At 39.7% G+C, this 19,716-nt stretch overlaps 1 pseudogene; it reads left to right on the top strand.

Annotated features, from left to right (window-relative positions):
- Window positions 1-301: 301 nt before the first annotated feature.
- The window catches only part of LOC149243278 (CBL-interacting protein kinase 2-like), a 36,877-nt pseudogene continuing 17,462 nt past the window's right edge, over window positions 302-19,716 (top strand).

The raw sequence follows: 19,716 nt of genomic DNA, 5'->3' as shown, positions 1-19,716 counted from the left end.
CCTTCACGTATTTCCAATGATCAGGGTTCTTCGATACGTTGTTGAATCCGTCCCCACTTGGACTTTTCTTCGAATATTAATTGGATTTCAAAAGTTTATACTACCTACTTATCTCCGATAATAAAATACAGGCTATCAGAGCTCTTGTACGCAGGTTATGCCGGGCTCCACCAGAACACATGCCGACTACGCCACAATGGAACGGATGCCGGAGAGAAACTTGACAGGCTTGATACAGAGAAGACGCCTGAGCAGAAGTTTTAATCCACACGGATTTCTGATTTCAGTTTTTTAAATTGAGATGAAGCCCAATATTCTGATGGAGAAGTATGAATTAGGGCGCCTGTTGGGGCAAGGGACATTTGCCAAGGTCTACCATGCTAGAAATCTCGAAACCCGCGAGAACGTTGCCATTAAGGTAATGGACAAACGAAAAATCCTGGAGGTCGGGATGAGCGAGCAGATTAAAGGGGAAATCTCGGTAATGAAATTGGTCCGACACCCCAACATCGTTCGGCTTTGCGAAGTCCTGGCGAGCAAGTCCACGATTTATATCGTCATGGAGTACGTTAATGGCGGCGAGGTCTTCAAGAGGGTTGCCAGAAAGGGGAAATTGAAAGAAGAGGAGGCGAGGAAGTATTTTCAACAATTGATCAGCGCGGTGAATTTCTGCCACAGCGAGGGCATGTACCACCGGGATCTGAAGCCGGAGAACTTGTTGTTAGACGAGAACTGGGGACATGAAGGTATGCGGCAACCAATAAATCCCATGCTATAGGGCCTTTATTAGTCTTTAAGAGTACTTTTTTCTCTGCAGGGTCAGTGTGAAGTACACCTCTGCATATGCGGATCATTATGCATGGGGCTCCCGTCTCTTCTGTTTGTCGGCAAAAAAATAACGCGACCAAATTATTTACAGTGACTGCTCCATGACCATACAATATGGACGAGAACGCGGCTCATGGCCATACGAGGGTATACAATACAATATACGCATTAATGACAGGCTAATTTGAAATTTGATTTTGAATTTATTTACCCGCTCATTCGATGTTCGAATTTGAATTTATCTACCCGCTCAACCGATGTTCTTAGCAGCTACTGCAAAGAGAACATGTTGTTTATAATCTACACAGAAGCACTCGGCACTCTGGTTTCTCATTTTTACGATGATAGTGGTTATGAATTCTAATGCTGTTCATGAGAAGGTGTTGGAGCTTCTGTGTGGACTCCAACGAATTCTAAGGCGGATAGCCAGACCGTCTATTGGTTGCCCAGGCGGATAGCCAGACCGTCTCGCCAGTGGAATCGATCTCGGGTCTAAGTCTTTTGATGTTGAAAGGCGTGTTGACTATCGTGATGGCGAATCTGGTTCGTTTGGCAAGCAGCGTTGCGAGCTCCAGGAAGGGGATTATGTGGCCTTGAGCCATGAACTGGAACATCACCACATGGTGCTTCAACTCTCTGTTCGTGCTTCTGGTCAAATTCTCAGCAGGGGAAGGCGTGGCAAAGTCCATTGCAGGTAGGAGATAGAGGAAGGAAAATAGAATCCGTCGGCTGTGCAGACAGGTGGGAGAGCTTGCAGCTCCTGCTCAATTATTAAAATCCACAAATGCGACGGAGTGCCAGGAAAGAAATCATAGTTGAGTGAAACGGTAAGGTCGTCACCAGAGTTTGTGGTTGGGCAAATAACAGGTACCACACAGAGAGTAACAGCTCTCTCATCAACGCGGGCGGCAGAATGTTGGGTATTTTTAAACGGGAAAATACCAAAACCAATCATGCAAATACCACAGAGCCAATGCTCTGTTTCATTTCTTCCAGGACCTTTGCACAGGGAAGCTATTAAAAGCAAAATGACTCAACAGTCTATTACACAGCCATAAAAAAATTCTATTGCTTTAAAAACAAAAACTGTTACAAACTTCATCCTCTGCGTAGAGAGGGATTCACTGGAGAAACTCTGTTTCTCTCTCACTTCTGGTCTTCCGCTGTTGTGGGAATTACATAAACTTCAGTTTTACAATGGGAAACAAAAGCATTACATCCCCTGTTCTATATCTCGCACTGCTGTGCGTTCAATACATGTTCTATAAAAAAATACAACGCACCACCATGCGCAGCCACCATACCCATAAAAACTACGGCTCATAGTTTTTACACCACAGCATATATAACAATGCATAAAACTGCCGCACACCCATACATCGTGCGAAGGCACAATACAAAAACTACCAAAAAAAATTCAACGCGCAGACACCCTAAAAACTACTACACGCGCAGTCACTACTACACTTAAAAACTACATAACACTTTTTTACACTTAGGCTTACATAGCCATATAAAAACATATATAAAAATGGCCCATAACCATATTAAATGCATGGGACGTATGCCCATCACAATATTAAAGGCCGCCACCAAAAAGACTACGAACAACCATGAACACATTAAATTTCCCTTCTCGGCGGTCAACGCAATGCCTAACACTTCACGCAGAAACTTGATTTGACGTGGGCGGAGAGCAACTTCGGAAATCGACGGCTGAGATCGGGCGCCCTGATCACTTGGCTGATCCAACGAGGTTCGCACACCAACCTCGAGCAAAACAAACGGACTTTAGCGTCCGGGGAAAGCTGTTTCGGCTGCTATACAGGGGACGCGTGGCGCCATTTGATTGTGTCGGGTCCCCCTTCACGGATACCGCCTTCTGCGAATGGTGGTGCGGGGAGACCGGGCCGGTTTTTCCAAAACTGCCCTGCGCTGTTGAAATTACAAATTTAACACTCCCCTTTAATTTCAACTGCTGGGCATTAGGACATACCCAAACACTTCCTCACATAGAGGGATTCCTCAGTACTGCTGTTACTAAGGTATCTTCCTCACATAGAGGGATTCACCAACTGCTTCTGATGCAGTTCACAAACAATCAAAGTTGTCTTCCTCTTAATAGAGGGATTAACCTGAAACTGTGCTTAAGAGCACCTTCCTCATGACAGAGGGATTCACCATGTGACTGTGCTTAAGAGCACCTTCCTCTTAACAGAGGGATTTACCAAACTATGCTAAAGAGCATCTTCCTCTCAACAGAGGGATTCACCAAATGACTGCTTCAAATGCAGTTCCAAAACAAAACATTCATTGCACTGTTGTGTATACTCCACACTGCTGTGTGTTCACTTGCACTGCTTGTGCACTTTTCAAAGACAAAATACTCTGTCTTTTCTGGAACAATTACACTGTCCCAACTTACAAATTTACACTGCTGTGTGTAAATATTTCTTACATTCACTGCTGTTGCATATATTGCATTTAAATTCAATGAACAACACATTCATTACAGTTACATATACTGTTGTAAAAAAAATTTCTTTTACATGTGCTGTTGTCCATTACCTTTCATTTCTTCAACAAAACTTCATGCTGCTGCATTTTCTTATTTGCATTGCTGTGTGCTTCTCCTTCTTGCCATCATGCTGTTGTCCATAACTTCATGCTGCTGCATTTTTCACAAAAAAAATTAACACGGGCTGCTGCCTTTTCTTTTTACACCCTTGCTTCACACAATCTTCATCTTCATTTTTTTTATTTTCATAATGCACTGCTGTGCAATTCCTTTCGATTTTCTGTTGCCACACACATTCTCATTCACCCATGTGCATTAAAAATCTGCTGTCCCTGTTTTTCTTTATGCATCTCTGTGCATGTTGCATTGCATACAAAAAGAAATATTACATTTTTCACTGCTGTGTATTGTACTCACTCTTCTGTGAGTATGTTCTCTCACTTTACATAGAAGGAAACTACCTTCCATTGCTATGCATTTCAATGCATTTGCTCCATAACAAAAAAAAATTCCAAGCTGCTGTTTTATATTCTGTCTTCCCACTGCTGTGAGGGTCTCCAAGCTCTGCATACTTTTCTTATTGCGTTGCTGCACTTCACATTTGAGCGCTGCCCCATTTCTTTTCTGCTGTTATAGTAGATTTAACTTCATGTCCTTCCCTTATAAAAAGAAATCTTCATTAAAGAATGACTGTTAAGACAGTTCAGCAACAAAAATTACAAGCTCCCCTTTAATGTATGCTTGTCTTCTTTTGGCAGACTCTTCTCAAAACAAATTTAGATCCACTGGGGAGTTCAAGGGGCTTTCACACTGTATTACCTTCCTTCTCCATACTTGTGTAACTTTCTTCTTTTGTGTGGGTCTAGCTTGCATAGCAACCCATCTTAAGTTACAATCCTGTGCCATATGCCCAATGTTATGACACTTGAAACATTCAACATTTTTCATGAATAAGAATTCATGATTTCTTCTTATGAAATTTTTTCTTGGAGATTGTCGGGGACCACAACATTTATCTTTATGAAATGCTCTACAGTCTTTTGCCATATGACCAAAGTTTGAACAAGCATAACAATAACCATAAAATGAACTTTGGTACCTGGGAGATGGCGGTTTCATTGATGTACTTCTGAAGCCTTGCTGCCTTGAGATCCTTTGATGATCACCATTGCCTCTTGCCTTTTTGCCATCAGCTACATTTCTTCTTGGAGCTGGTTTTCTACTTGGAGGAGGTGGTTGAAGGGAAAGTACCCCTAGAGTCCTTTGGGCTAAGACTCTACCAGACTGAAAATTGCTTATACAAAGAAACACACACACACAGCCATCTTTTTACTTTTAAGCAAATTCTAATGTTTAGGGTACATACCTAAGGTCCTACGTTCGAGAAGACCGTTAGGGTGCAAACCCTTCTTGGAGTTCCCTTCTTCTTTCTTTGACCTGCAAGACAAACAAATCAAAGAACACAACAGTACATGTATAGAAGTTTATATATAAATCATCTTTATGCTATAAAGTTAGTTATAAAAAATCTTTAAGTAACCACTTTCATAAGAATTCAACACAAGAATCTCATAAGCATAAAGAAAGATTATTCGGGAACAAAGACGTGTTTCTTTATATATAAAGGCAAATAAAGTACATATATCGGAAAGATATCACCTGAACACCTTCAGCAGGCTCCAAGAAAGCTTCCTCCCGGATTCGTTCCAGCCTCCAGCCTCCAACAAGAGCTCCTTCCAAGTCTTACTCAATGATGATGTCAAGGATGAATGATCACCAATACACATGGAAACAAGGGTTTCCTATGCAAAATGGGGGAAGTGCAGAATGCACCAAGGACTTCAGACCTGGTCTAAGGGAAAAATCTCAGCATAATAATCTTGCTCTCCTTTCTCTCTCTCCTTGGCCTTCCCTTTGATGTCTTTTTATACCCTCTCCAAAGTAGTTTTTTAGTTAGGAGTTGGTTGGGAACAGTTGGGCCACGGGCACTAACAGGTGATCCAGCAGGTAAACCCGCGATCACCGCCCGAAAAAGAGGAAATTATATATTTTTAAGTGTTTTAATAGATACACGCGGGTTGGGTATGACAGACCCGCGTATACACGCGTTTAATACAGGGCAAAGTCGCGTATAGGGAATAAAACACTGTTTTTTAAATTTTTGGACCAGGTCTGGAAGGAGGGGTTGCCCTAGGCCATAAGTGCAGCATCACAAACCATAAGAGTGAGATTTGGAGCTATAACAGATGCCCCCTAATGTATGAGGTCAGAAGGGGAACATGATGGCCGAAATACATTAAGTAAGTACAACGAAAGGAACTCTGCCGAAAAACCGAGGAGGACTTCACCAGAATTCAGCCTGCCAAGCCACCGAAAGGAGATCAGAAAGAAACACTGTCTGAGGCGGGCATACCCATGCTCAGGAAAAGTAAAGCATGTCCACATATCAAGTACAAGCGGATCCACTAAGTATACAAGTATAAATGACTGTAAAATACATAATGGATCATCTGATCATAATGAGTAAGTACATGTCTGAATATCACATATAAAACTGTCAATGATGCTGAAAGATGCAACGGATCACTGAAATCAAAGACTGATCCCATAAGGTACCAACTGAACATGATGGAATAGGATGGTACTACACTGCAAACTCAGGTGCCAGCATATAGAATGTCGCCATGACTGACTGCAACATATAAGGTGGAGTGGTATCAACTAGCAGCAACAGGAGCAACTGTCAAGTGAACCAATGAATGCTGATACAACCTGAGGTCTTCACCGACCGCCGTGGTACATTTCTACACCATGGGAATAAATGATCTGAAGTCGACCATGTGAGAAATCGTTTGATCACCGGTCATTGATGTATACCGTTAACAAACGCGAGACTACTCACCGATAATGATAATGAGCGTCAAGGTACCCAGTACAATCTAACAAGTGTGAATAGATGAGCTGAAGTCGAACACCTGTAAGAATCTATCAATCAGGAGACAATGATGGTTTCCCACTGTTGATAGCGAGGAATCTGCCACTAATCACTGCAAACCCCAAGGTACTGCCAAATGGACTCTAGATCTTTGCCCCAGAGCAATGAGTCGGAGTCGATAGGGAAAGATCCGCTAGAAGGAAGGCATTAAGGCATCCTCCATCAATCTAGCGCGAGTGTAACCCGTAGGCCAATAATGTGGAAGGAATCGGACGAAAAAGATGTAGTAACCCAACCGAAGTACGTTTCCGGCGTACACAAGATGTGGCTAGCGCACGGCAGAAACCCTCTGAACCAACCAATAATGAAAGCTGACACAGAGGCGAGGTATCCACCAATAGGGTCAAATGGAAACCAAGGTACTGCACGAATCCCAATGTGTGATAATGTATGCTGATGTCGAACACAAGGGAAACCACTCAGTCAAAGACCCATGATACTGATCGATGCTGAGCACAAGGTGACCTATCAATAATGAAAATAGGGCCAGGGTGCAGTCTCTAGGTCTGCCCTCATAGCAATGTGTCGTCGTCGATAAGGACAAGACCCGCCAGCAAGAAGTCAATGGGGGACCTTCTCAAACCGGCACGAGTGAAGGACCAATATAACTGATGTGATGATAGACATGACACTGACAACCAGGGATGGCCGACTGAAAAATGAGTCAAGAGACACCGCAGAAAGGCCGACTCAGGCTAACTTCCCTTGAACAAAAGCACGACTCAATGTGACTATGTGACAGCATATAATGAATCTGTATACGTTCGTCATGCAGGAGGCACGAACGAACCCTCCATATGATTGGAAGAGATAACCAATCGGGGGAGGACTGACTCGATAACAAGGTTATGGCTTACCTAAGTCAAACTAAATCCCACCCATGCGGAGGAGACTTTGTTTTGAGTGCTTTGTTCAAGGGCGACACGACTGACTCTAGCTGCCAACAATAAATGGAAATAATGTCCCTGTTTCCGCTCTTTTTGGAATATTTATTTTTTTTGTCTTTTTCTGATAAGCCGGAAAAAGAATAAAAGAATGCGATGGTACAGTGGAAAGAACGAGTGTCGGTGAAACAGATGATCTAGTTCCTGGGAAAGGAACGTTCCTATGCTCAATGCAGGGAGGTGAAAAACTGGTCAGTGACACTCAGAGGTATGTTCCTTCCACGGATCTGGGTATGTCAAGCTGTAGAGGTCAAGGGTATGCAAGGTTGATTTTGCAGACGCCATGGTCAAAAGTGGGCTTAAACACGAGTCCAAGTGAAGCCGGCTCTAGGCCAAAAGGTGCAAATGGTCAACATGCAATGCAGAAGTACAACTCAACACACATAGGAGCCTCTAGGGTATAAGGCCAGAACGAGGCGAGGAAGCAAAGAGGAATGAGTCTTCAACGCACAAGTCATGGCGGGACTACAGAGGACTCCCGAGCCTAGTGACAAAAAATCAGCATGAGTGCCAAGTGACAATCAGGTACTAACTAGGGCACCCATGATAAGGTAGGCTCTACCACACAAGTCATGATACTTCTAAGCAATGAGAAGGTTCCGCATCATAACTTGGTGGGGTCGATCCTAAGGCCAAAATGGAAAAGGAAACTGATAAATGCACAATGCAGGCGGAAAAACCTAACCTATATGCCAAGTTCGAGAACCAATACCTGTCAGAACGGACCAACCATAAACTTCCAGAGGAGAAATCTTCCAAGTTCTGTAAACATAAATAGGAACACTAGACACGAAGTTAATACATCCCACATATAAACTTCATATAAAATCTTTGTGTTATAAGATACAAAACTTGAAGATGCGTACCTCATATATACAATATGGTACAGGGAACCACGCAGCCTTGCGGCTTACGCATAATAGTTCTGCTGAACAAACCCCTTGCAGGGCTCAGGCCAAGGGCTCCTTTGGTAGTCATAACTCATGGCTTCAAAGAGTTCCTCCTGTGAAGGCAAAACAAGTTCTAAGAAATCATGAGAACTACAAGGATCAAAAGAGGGAATTAAAGGGTCCCATGTCCTTATAGGAAGAATATCTCGGTCAACTGCCGGGACCAAGTCCCAAGAAGGAAAATAATAAGTCAAAGGATCCTTCTTAGAAGCGATTGAACATTGAGGACTCAATGCCACATAATTCACCCGTGGCGGGGTAGAGTCTACTTGAACACTTGGAACAAACCAAGGGGCATTCTGCAGTAAAGTCGAATTAGGGTGGTGATTGTCAGATGCAAGCTGATCAATAGTGACAATATTCCCATTATGAGGAAAGCACATTACTCGAAAGAGTGAAGACACCACAACATTCATAGCATAGACATAATCACGCCCAAGTAGCATATTAAAGTCTAAAGGGCTATCAACCACCATCATATCGATTAAGACAGTCTTCCCACCTAAAGTGATAGGCAATTGAGGAAGAACACCCATAGATTCACCAGGCCTTCTATCATAGGCTAACAACTGACTCTGAGCTGTCAACAACTTTGGGGAACCCAAAGCTTTCCAAGTCAAAGAGGATATAATACTTGTAGAGGATCCTTCATCCACCATACATCGATAGACATTTGTGGAATTAACTCTGACCTTTATTTGAAAAGGTACAGCGGAAGGAAGACGAGGCTCAACAAGACTATCCCAATCAAAGGAAACACTCTTAGAACTTGGAGGGGGAACATTCGAAGAAACCGGAATGCCCCCTATACTAGAAGACTCTGTACTAGAGATCAAACAGACTCTTTTGTTAGGCACTTCACCCCCCAAAAGAGGAGTGTAATCGGCCAGCGATTGCACTGGCTTTACCACATTTTCAACCGATGGTTGATGGGATTGATGAGAAACCATATCAAGTGCAGGAGTAGAAGTACTTTCAGACTCGGACCATATCCTTTGAACCTCTGGAATACCAGGGCATAAATGAGTAAGATGGTCTCCCTTGCATATCTTACAAGGGAACTTAGGTTTAAAACTTCTACGTCCAGGTTTCTTATCAACCTCCATTCCGCCAACATGACTAGCAGTGGTTTGCGGAGAGTCCTGAACATGACTTGCAGAGGTCGGTGACTCTTTGCTAGTATGACTCGCAGTGACTAGACTCATGTCCCCAGCATGACTTGCAGCGGCTGAAGGCTCATCTCCAACATGACTCGCAGAGGTTGAAGATGAAGTGCTAAAATTATTCTTCTTCTTTGACTTCCTTTTTCTCCTCTTTTTAGATTTCTTGTTACAAGAAGGGGGAGAAGAAGGAATCGCAGATTTCTCTTTGAAAGAAGATGAACAATTAGCACCCATGTGATGCCCCTGAAATAAAGCATTCAACTAAGAAGCTTCAAGAGCATTCGGAATATTCGGAGTGGACCACAACCAAACGGGTAGTCCAACATTCAACCCAGGAATATTCAAAGTGGCCATCAAGGGAGTACCAACGTTTCCAAAGAAAGGAAAAGCACAAGGATCCCCTTTTGGAAGGGTACCTTGGTTGGTTTCCACAGGAATATTAGCCATATCTTAGTAATCCAAAGACCCTTTCCCTTGCGGGAATATAGAAATAACTCTTCAAAGAATATGGATAAGCAATCAAAACCTTTGCCCTTGAGGAGGCAACTCCACAACTTCTGAAAGAACAACCAAAAGCCTTTCAAGATCGGTAGAGTGGCAAGCCAGTCACTCAGAACACAAAGTCCAAATGTGACTAGACAAAAATACCTAAAGCCAACTATATACAAGGAGCAAAGAGCACTCACTATAAAGTCCCTAAAGAAACAGCCAGTCAAACAACTTCCAAGTATTTCCGCTCCGGGTGGTGAGGACCGGACACCAAAATACAAGAAAGTGGAGTCAAAGGGCCTTCCGAAGATAGTCTGGGATGATGAGGGCCCAGTCCTATCAGCGAAGGTATCAGAGGAAGTTACGCTGACCTCCTAACAACAGCTTGCGCCGGTGCAAGCCCCCAAGCTTCGCAAGGGTGCCCTCCGGAAGTACTGTCGAGAGTGATAGAACGTCGACCTCAGGTGCCACGGGATTCCCCTCCGCAGCCACCTATGCAGATCCCTAGGAGAGGCAACTATGGGTACCAACTCGTCGCAGAAGCCAGGCGGAACAGTCGTGAGATGAGTTCGGACAAGTAGGAGAGGGGGTATCTCTCTTCCCTGTCGTCACAGACCCTCGTGCTTAACTCCCAGATCCGGAGCTTTCCTGGTCTTCCTAATGCTATTGGATTTACTCTCTTTAATCAGACTCTTATGTTTGACGTTTTGTGTGGCCTTGGAGAGTTAACTCTCCACTCGCCTAATCCAAGGCCCTAAAATCCTAAACTTGTTGGTGTAATAACTAAAACAAAAAGTTCTAGTGGATTTTAATTAAGCGCTTGATTTTATTAGGCTGTTTTTTAAGTCAAAGGTAACGGAAGTGAAACTTGTGGTGTTTTTAGGATGCAAAAAGAAACTATCCTAACTACATGCACATGCACTTTTTCGTTTCGATGAAGAGCAATTTCTATGAGGTTCAGATGTACTTCAAATTAAACAAAGTTTTTTGCTTTCTTTTCAAACTCCACACTCACAAAAGCTAACAAAACTATGCATGCCTAAAAGAGGATGCAAAGCTATGCTAATGCAAGAACTATATGTGAATGCAAGATTTTAAGACTACTCTGCAAACAAAGAAGGAAAGTTGCTGCTTTACCAAATTTTGTCTTGCCACTGAAATGCTTAGATAGAAGATGATTTGTTACTAATCATTTCGTCCAAACAATAAAAACAAGTTTTAAGATAAAAAACAAAGCACTTTCACTTCGCAAAAAAGGAAATCAGATGAGAAGCAAGTTTAAGAAAGCGAAACTCAAAAACTTTCAAAAGATTTTCTTTCAATCAAACCAAAAAGTCTTTTTCAAAGGAAAACTCTAAAAAAAAACTGACACTAATGATTGATAAACAAGCCACCAAACACTTTTGTGAATTGACACCTTTCAAATGATGAAAACTCAACAAAAATAAAATGTGTTCGAAAACGCTTTTGACAATCAAAAGCAGCAATGAAAGTCCAAAATATCAAAAGACAAGTTTCAAGAAACTGGTAACAAGCAAATTTCCCGAAACAAAGGAGTAAATGGTCATAAAAACGATTTCGTTAAGCAAACATAAATGTCATGAAAACAAAATGGACACAAAGATTTGAAGACAATCTTCCCACGCTGCCGAAACAGAGCAATCAAGATTCTTAAACAGAAACCTTGTGTGTCAAAAATCAATGACGCTTGCAATCAACGAAAAACAAGACTAGCACTCCTTATAACTAGAGAGAGTTCGAAACAAGATGCCCCCTGTTAAACAGAGAACTGTCACTGGGAATTGACTGTTTTAAACTGACCCAAACCACCAGACAGACATTCAGCAAAAGAAAAATTATAAATCTTGAAAATTATGTGATATACGCGCCTGCAATTATTTGCAGAATGCGTGTATACGCGACTGTAACTAAGGAAACCTGCGTATACGCGGGTTTACTTAGTGCAACTTGCGTATATACGCTTCTGTAATCCAGAAAAAGTGCGTATATGAAGTCTTTCAAGAAAAATAAAAAACACAAACTGAAAAACTGGAAAAGCTTGGAGTTCAAGAAAATATCAGACAGTCAGAACCAACAAACAGAGGGACTGAGCCTTGATTGGCTTGAGGACTACCCAAACTAGGAACAACAAGAGTGTTGTCCCCAGTGGAGTCGCCAATTCTGGTTGAAGGGAAAGTACCCCTAGAGTCCTTTGGGCTAAGACTCTGCCAGACTGAAAATTGCTTATACAAAGAAACACACACACACAGCCATCTTTTTACTTTTAAGCAAATTCTAATGTTTAGGGTACATACCTAAGGTCCTACGTTCGAGAAGACCGTTAGGGTGCAAACCCTTCTTGGAGTTCCCTTCTTCTTTCTTTGACCTGCAAGACAAACAAATCAAAGAACACAACAGTACATGTATAGAAGTTTATATATAAATCATCTTTATGCTATAAAGTTAGTTATAAAAAATATTTAAGTAACCACTTTCATAAGAATTCAACACAAGAATCTCATAAGCATAAAGAAAGATTATTCGGGAACAAAGACGTGTTTCTTTATATATAAAGGCAAATAAAGTACATATATCGGAAAGATATCACCTGAACACCTTCAGCAGGCTCCAAGCAAGCTTCCTCCCGGATTCGTTCCAGCCTCCAGCCTCCAACAAGAGCTCCTTCCAAGTCTTACTCAATGATGATGTCAAGGATGAATGATCACCAATACACATGGAAACAAGGGTTTCCTATGCAAAATGGGGGAAGTGCAGAATGCACCAAGGACTTCAGACCTGGTCTAAGGGAAAAATCTCAGCATAATAATCTTGCTCTCCTTTCTCTCTCTCCTTGGACTTCCCTTTGATGTCTTTTTATACCCTCTCCAAAGTAGTTTTTTAGTTAGGAGTTGGTTGGGAACAGTTGGGCCACGGGCACTAACAGGTGATCCAGCAGGTAAACCCGCGATCACCGCCCGAAAAAGAGGAAATTATATTTTTTTAAGTGTTTTAATAGATACACGCGGGTTGGGTATGACAGACCCGCGTATACACGCGTTTAATACAGGGCAAAGTCGCGTATAGGGAATAAAACACTGTTTTTTAAATTTTTGGACCAGGTCTGGAAGGAGGGGTTGCCCTAGGCCATAAGTGTAGCATCACAAACCATAAGAGTGAGATTTGGAGCTATAACAGGAGGATTTCTTCTATTGCAACCTTCATTTTTCTCCTTGCCTTTGCTGGAACTAGGAGCATCACCATCTCTTTCTTGCTTCTTCACATCTCCTTTGCTTAAAGCATCATCATCCTTGTTTGAGGGTTCAGCTACATACCCAAGTCCTGATTTATCAGATGGAGATCTGTGATAGCTGAGCATGTCATCCAAAGCTTGAGAGCTCTTCATGATCTTGTTCATCCCTTCAACCTTTTTCCTGAGGAGGACAATCTCTTCTTCTAACTTTTCACATTCATTATTTTTCTTTGCTAGTTGTCCCTCAGTTTCTTCCTTGCTACGAGTAGCTTCAGCTGCTACTACTTTGAAGGAGATAATATCAGTCTTCATTTTGGAGATTTCTTCATCTTTTGCTTGACTGCTCTTCATTTTCTTTTCAGCTCCTTGTGGCTGCTTCTTGGCTTCTTGTAGTTCGGACTTAAGGGAGGAGACCTCTACCTTGTACTGTCCAATCTCTTCTACAAGTTTGTTCACTCTATTGTGTCTTTGTTCAAGTTGACTTGACAAGACATCTGCCTGCTTCTTTGCTTCATTCAGCTGATTTGTCATGGATATCACTTCTTCATGATGTTTCCTCTTGCATTGGTCAAGCTCCTTCTTGAGCTTGGCAAGCTCTTCATCCCTTTCTCTTACCTGAAGCTTGATGAGGTCAACCTTCTCATTCTCAGCTTCTATGATGGGTTCATGAGTTTCTTCTTGACTCATTGTCATGGTCAGTGCTCCCTTTGCATGAAGGTCATGCAGTCTGTCCCATATATCCTTTGCTGATGTATATTTTCCTATATTCCTTTTTATAGAATCAAGCAGTCCATCCAAGATTAGTTTTGCTGCTTGTGCATCATACTCCATGGATTCTTTATCCATCTTGCTGTCATGAATCACTGACTCCCAGACTTCAATCCCCTTAGACATTAGGAAGGCCCTCATCATTATTTCCCATACATCAAAGTTTCCATCAAACTTTGGAACCTCAAATACAATGCTTTCAAATAGATTGCCTTCTACTTTAGTAGAGGAGGGAGACACATTTTTAGCAGGCTTCGAGGCTTTCTTCTTTGACCTTGCCATTCTTAACTATACTCCAAAACACTTGACTGTGTTTTTAAAACACCTGACTATCTTCAACAACTATACACAAAAAATCTGAGAAATACCTGAAACCTTTGGCTGAAACTTCACACTGCTGGAGAAGCTTTACTGCTGCAACAAGAGTCTTTCCTTCAGCTTCTTTGACTCTTCAAAGAGCCTGAACCTGCTCTGTCACCATCAAAGAGCCTGGACTAACTCTGATACCACTGTTGGGTATTTTTAAACGGGAAAATACCAAAACCAATCATGCAAATACCACAGAGCCAATGCTCTGTTTCATTTCTTCCAGGACCTTTGCACAGGGAAGCTATTAAAAGCAAAATGACTCAACAGTCTATTACACAGCCATAACAAAATTCTATTGCTTTAAAAACAAAAACTGTTACAAACTTCATCCTCTGCGCAGAGAGGGATTCACTGGAGAAACTCTGTCTCTCTCTCACTTCTGGTCTTCCACTGCTGTGGGAATTACATAAACTTCAGTTTTACAATGGGAAACAAAAGCATTACATCCCCTGTTCTATATCTCGCACTGCTGTGCGTTCAATACATGTTCTATAAAAAAATACAACGCACCACCGTGCGCAGCCACCATACCCATAAAAACTACGGCTCATAGTTTTTACACCACAGCATATATAACAATGCATAAAACTGCCGCACACCCATACATCGTGCGAAGGCACAATACAAAAACTACCAAAAAAAAATTCAACGCGCAGACACCCTAAAAACTACTACATGCGCAGTCACTACTACACTCAAAAACTACATAACACTCTTTTACACTTAGGCTTACATAGCCATATAAAAACATATATAAAAATGGCCCATAACCATATTAAATGCATGGGACGTATGCCCATCACAATATTAAAGCCCGCCACCAAAAAGACTACGAACAACCATGAACACATTAAATTTCCCTTCTTGGCGGTCAACGCAATGCCTAACACTTCACGCAGAAACTTGATTTGACGTGGGCGGAGAGCAACTTCGGAAATCGACCGCTGAGATCGGGCGCCCTGAGCACTTGGCTGATCCAACGAGGTTCGCACACCAACCTCGGGCAAAACAAACGGACTTTAGCGTCCGGGGAAAGCTGTTTCGGCTGCTGTACAGGGGACGCGTGGCGCCATTTGATTGTGTCGGGTCCCCCTTCACGGATACCGCCTTCTGCGAATGGTGGTGCGGGGAGACTGGGCCGGTTTTTCCAAAACTGCCCTGCGCTGTTGAAATTACAAATTTAACACAGAAGGCGTTTATTTAGTCGGTGGCCCCTCAGAGTTTCGTCGTCTCCTAGTATTGGATCTTGAGCCTGTGATTTGACGTTACACATTATTTTCTTTCTATTACAGTTAAAACTTCTGGCTCTCACTTGAACTTATCCAGCAATAACCGGCATTTCAAGTTTGGTAAATTTTCAAGTCTTTTGGTGGACTAAAGTTTTTCTTCTCCGCTAATTTATGGGGATTATTTTAATAATGCATTCATTCATGGTCCAGATTAACTTTCTTTATTATTCTTAACATTTATTTTATTTAATATAAAATAATAAATATGGAAGGTCATTTCTAGTAGAAAACTCTAATTTTCTTTACCATTCTTAACCATTTTTAATTATATAAAATATAAAAGTGTGGAAGCTCAATTGTAATAGAAGACGTTCTCTATGTTTATTGTTCCGAAGTCTTTTTAATATATATATATATATATATATATATATATATATATATATATATATATATATATATTTGTATTTATATTATTGTTATTTGTATTTTTAAGTTATTATTTTAATTTATAATAAAAAATTGCAATAATCTTAGGTGTCTTTTAATTGTTTTAATTTACATCATTAACTTTTTTTATATCTAAATTATATGATTAAACTTTGTTTAAATTAATTTTTTATAAAGTTTGATTAAAAATTTACCATGTCATTTGTTAATTGACACTTATGAGGATTAACGAGAATGAGAAGACTACAAAACATTACACATACACTTGTCATGGTAGTGGAAATGTGTATTTTGGAATAAGTTGTCGTGGTAGTGAAAATGTGTATTTTGGAATAAGATAATTATCAGTTTCAAAACATTGATAACCGGTGTCCAATTCCAAATAACAGAGGTCAGTTTCATTAGCGTGTCCATCAATTTCACCCCTTCATTATGTTTTATCTACTAGAGCTTAACTCAAACACCAATTAATCAAAATCCAAATTCTCTTTGCTTTTAAACAGCAAGGTATTTTTTCCATGTGAGAAATTTGAAAATATGAACACTCACTTTTGTAGAGTAAAAAAGATTATATGAAACCCTAAATTAAAATATCATCAACCTATGATGATGAAAACCTTTAATTTTTTCCGTAGATATTGCAAATGTCAATTTGCATAAAGTAAAGATACATATAGAATGTGATGTAAAATGTTCTAATAAAATTAAAATAACTTTAGAATTTTTCTGCAATAAAGATGTACATATTGTGAAAAGTAATTTGAATCAATGAAAAATATAAAAACATGAATATAATCAATCAATATGAATATAAACAACTAACATGAATATAATCAATAAATAGATATTGACGAATAAAAAAAAATATATCATTAGTAAAATGTATTTTATTCATGAGTATTATGATACAAGCAGATTAATCCTTTTAATTTGTAAATTAAATACAAAATAGATATTTAAATATGAATTATAGCCCAAAACATAATATTAAAAAAACTGTAAAAAAAATCTAACACACTTTAAAAAAAAATTAATATCTAATAAAAAAAAATTAGATTAGCTTTTACAATTCTATGTTTTATATATATATATATATATATATATATATATATATATATATATAGATAAATAAAATAACAAGTTCATTATTTAAATAGTTTTGAGCTTTCTTAGTCATTTTAAGACTAATACTAAGATGTTTTTTTTTTCACTATTGTTAGTTTTTAAAGCATCTAGAGCCCGTCTAAAAAATTCTGCAGTTTATTAAGTAGAAATCAATTCCTCAACTTCATTTTAATTTTATGTTATTAAATATTAAAATAATAAATATATATATATATATATATATATATATATTTATTTATATTTTTGGGTTTTATGATTTTCATGATTTGGATGCTATATTATTTAGGTTCTTTCCTTATGTGTTTTTTATAAATTTAAGTTTTTATATTTTTATAATATTAGTTTTTATAATTTCATTTTATTTATGTTAATCTTAGGTTTTAACAAATATTCAAAAAAAAAACGCTTTAGGTTTTAATACATATTATATAAAACAAAATATTATTAAAAATATGTTTATAATCAGATAATTTATAAATAGTTTATTTTATATTTTTTATATTAATTTATAAATAATTTACCATTAGTATTTCATAATTTTATAATATTCATTATCATAAATAATAATATTTAAAACATTATTAATAATATTATTATTAATAAAAAATATTAATAATATCTTTAATACAATATTAATTATGTTTAAAAATAATCATGGTTTCTTGCAGAAGAATCGAATCAAATCTGGTTGGAGTCTATGAATGAGGCCTTTCCATGAGAGAGATTTATGCTCAGCCCCAGTCCCTTAATATTGAAGGATAGAATAATCATCAAGGGGAACGAGAAACGGGCTCGTCCGCTCTAAGGACTCGAGAGTGTGAAGATGATGGGACAGAACCGTTCATAGGTGTGTCCGAGTATAGACAAGACGACAACTTCTTAAATTTAACATATTTCTTCTTCTGGGATTATGATGGAGCAACCATAGGGGTTGAAGAAGATGAATTAGCCAAAGGAAATCAGGACAATGGTTCTAGAATGACAGAATCAGAGAATGACAGTGCCTCCAACTCTCAGTCCGGGGAAATAGGTGATGTGGGAGAAGAAGATATGAATTGGAGATTCAGAGCAGGAGGAATGGATGACCGAGGAAGAGGAGAAACCAAAGGGGATGTATGTTGAACCAGATTAGGATCTGAACTGGATAAGGGGACAGTGTCACCATTAGAACCATCAGAGTTAACAATCGAATTCAAAAGTGGAGATGTAGGAGAGGGTACAGATACAAAATGGGAGAGGATAGAATAGGAGAAGAGGATGTGTAAAAAATCACCGTAAGGTTATCAACAGGTGTCTCGGCCCCACCTCCTCCCTCTGGGACCATGACTCGAGGAAGAGACCCTTCAGCAACCCCAAAAACATAGATTTCTAGTTCTTGCATTAGCTTTGGAGTTTGTTATCTTGATTCAGTACTTGGTTCATTTCATTGTCATATTTTTCCATTACTCTATTTCTACAATACGATCTCACTCATGTTCTCATTTCCTTCAGCACTTTCTTCATGCATCATGTGGGCAGTGGATTCATGCTTTTCTAGTTTATGAAAATGTATCTTGTTGTATAGTTCTTGGAAGACACACATGTTTTAAGCACTGCAGGTACTTCAGGAGGAGGTCTAGACTTCATCACCAACTTCCATCTCCCACTTCATCCACCTCAACCATCTCTTGTTCCACCATCACCCTCACTAGTTTTTTGTCCTTTTTTATTGAAATTTCCCTAGACACATTGAGTGAATCTAGCCATCTCTTCTCTTGGATATTGACTCATGAGTGTTCCTAGACCTTCTAACACCCTATCCCATTCATCACACACCCTTTCCAAGCTTCCCAACACCTCCAACACCTCACAATTATCTCTCAGTTGTATCCTGTAGGTTTCCTGTAATTCCTATAGGATCATCATGTAGGTTTCTAGTACATCTTGCAGGTTTTCCTGAACCGACATGTTTTGAGGCCGAATTGATGGGGAACCTCTAAGAAGTCACAAAAGCCTCCTAAGACCCTTCCACACCATCCAACCACAACCTAAACCTTCTAGCCATCCTCAACACCTCCCATCCACCTGTCACATCCATAAGAACAATTAAATTGCATGCTTGATTTTACCAAAGAAAACCAAAAAAAGTGAAAACAGATTTAGTTTGGTTTTCTTACTTACACATTATTATGGTTTGATGCTATTTACTTCTGTAACTTAGATAGCAGCATTAGGTTAGTGTTGATTTAGCAATTCTGCTTAGCATAGATGTTTAAATGGTTAATTAGGATATGGTGTGATTTAGAATTACATGTTGTTTTCCTCATTACTGCAATAGAGTAGCTCCCTTAGAATAAATTTGCTCTTCTTCCATCAAAGAATCAAGCTTCTTCTCACTCTATAGAAGTCTGGCATGGAACCCTTGGGGTCTCTCGCCAGATGAATAGTGACAACAGGCAGGACCTTCACTTTTACTTGTGCATATGGCACTGTCACCTCCAAGTTTGTACGAACCCTGGTTTGATAAGTAAAGCTGGTGGCCTAAAAGTTGTAGCATCCTTCCTGCAATACTGACGCTCATCAAGCAGCAACATTCTTCCACTCCTTACTCACAAACTTCTTAGGCTTCAATTCTAGATGCAATGACCAACAGTGTGCCTCA

Source organism: Pinus tabuliformis, chromosome 8 (assembly GCF_031772625.1).
Source record: "Pinus tabuliformis cultivar Carrire ecotype Pingquan chromosome 8, CPIR1, whole genome shotgun sequence".
Taxonomy (NCBI): Eukaryota; Viridiplantae; Streptophyta; class Pinopsida; order Pinales; family Pinaceae; genus Pinus; species Pinus tabuliformis.
Note: the sequence above shows the minus strand (reverse complement) of the source record. Positions and strands in the feature narration are given on the sequence as shown.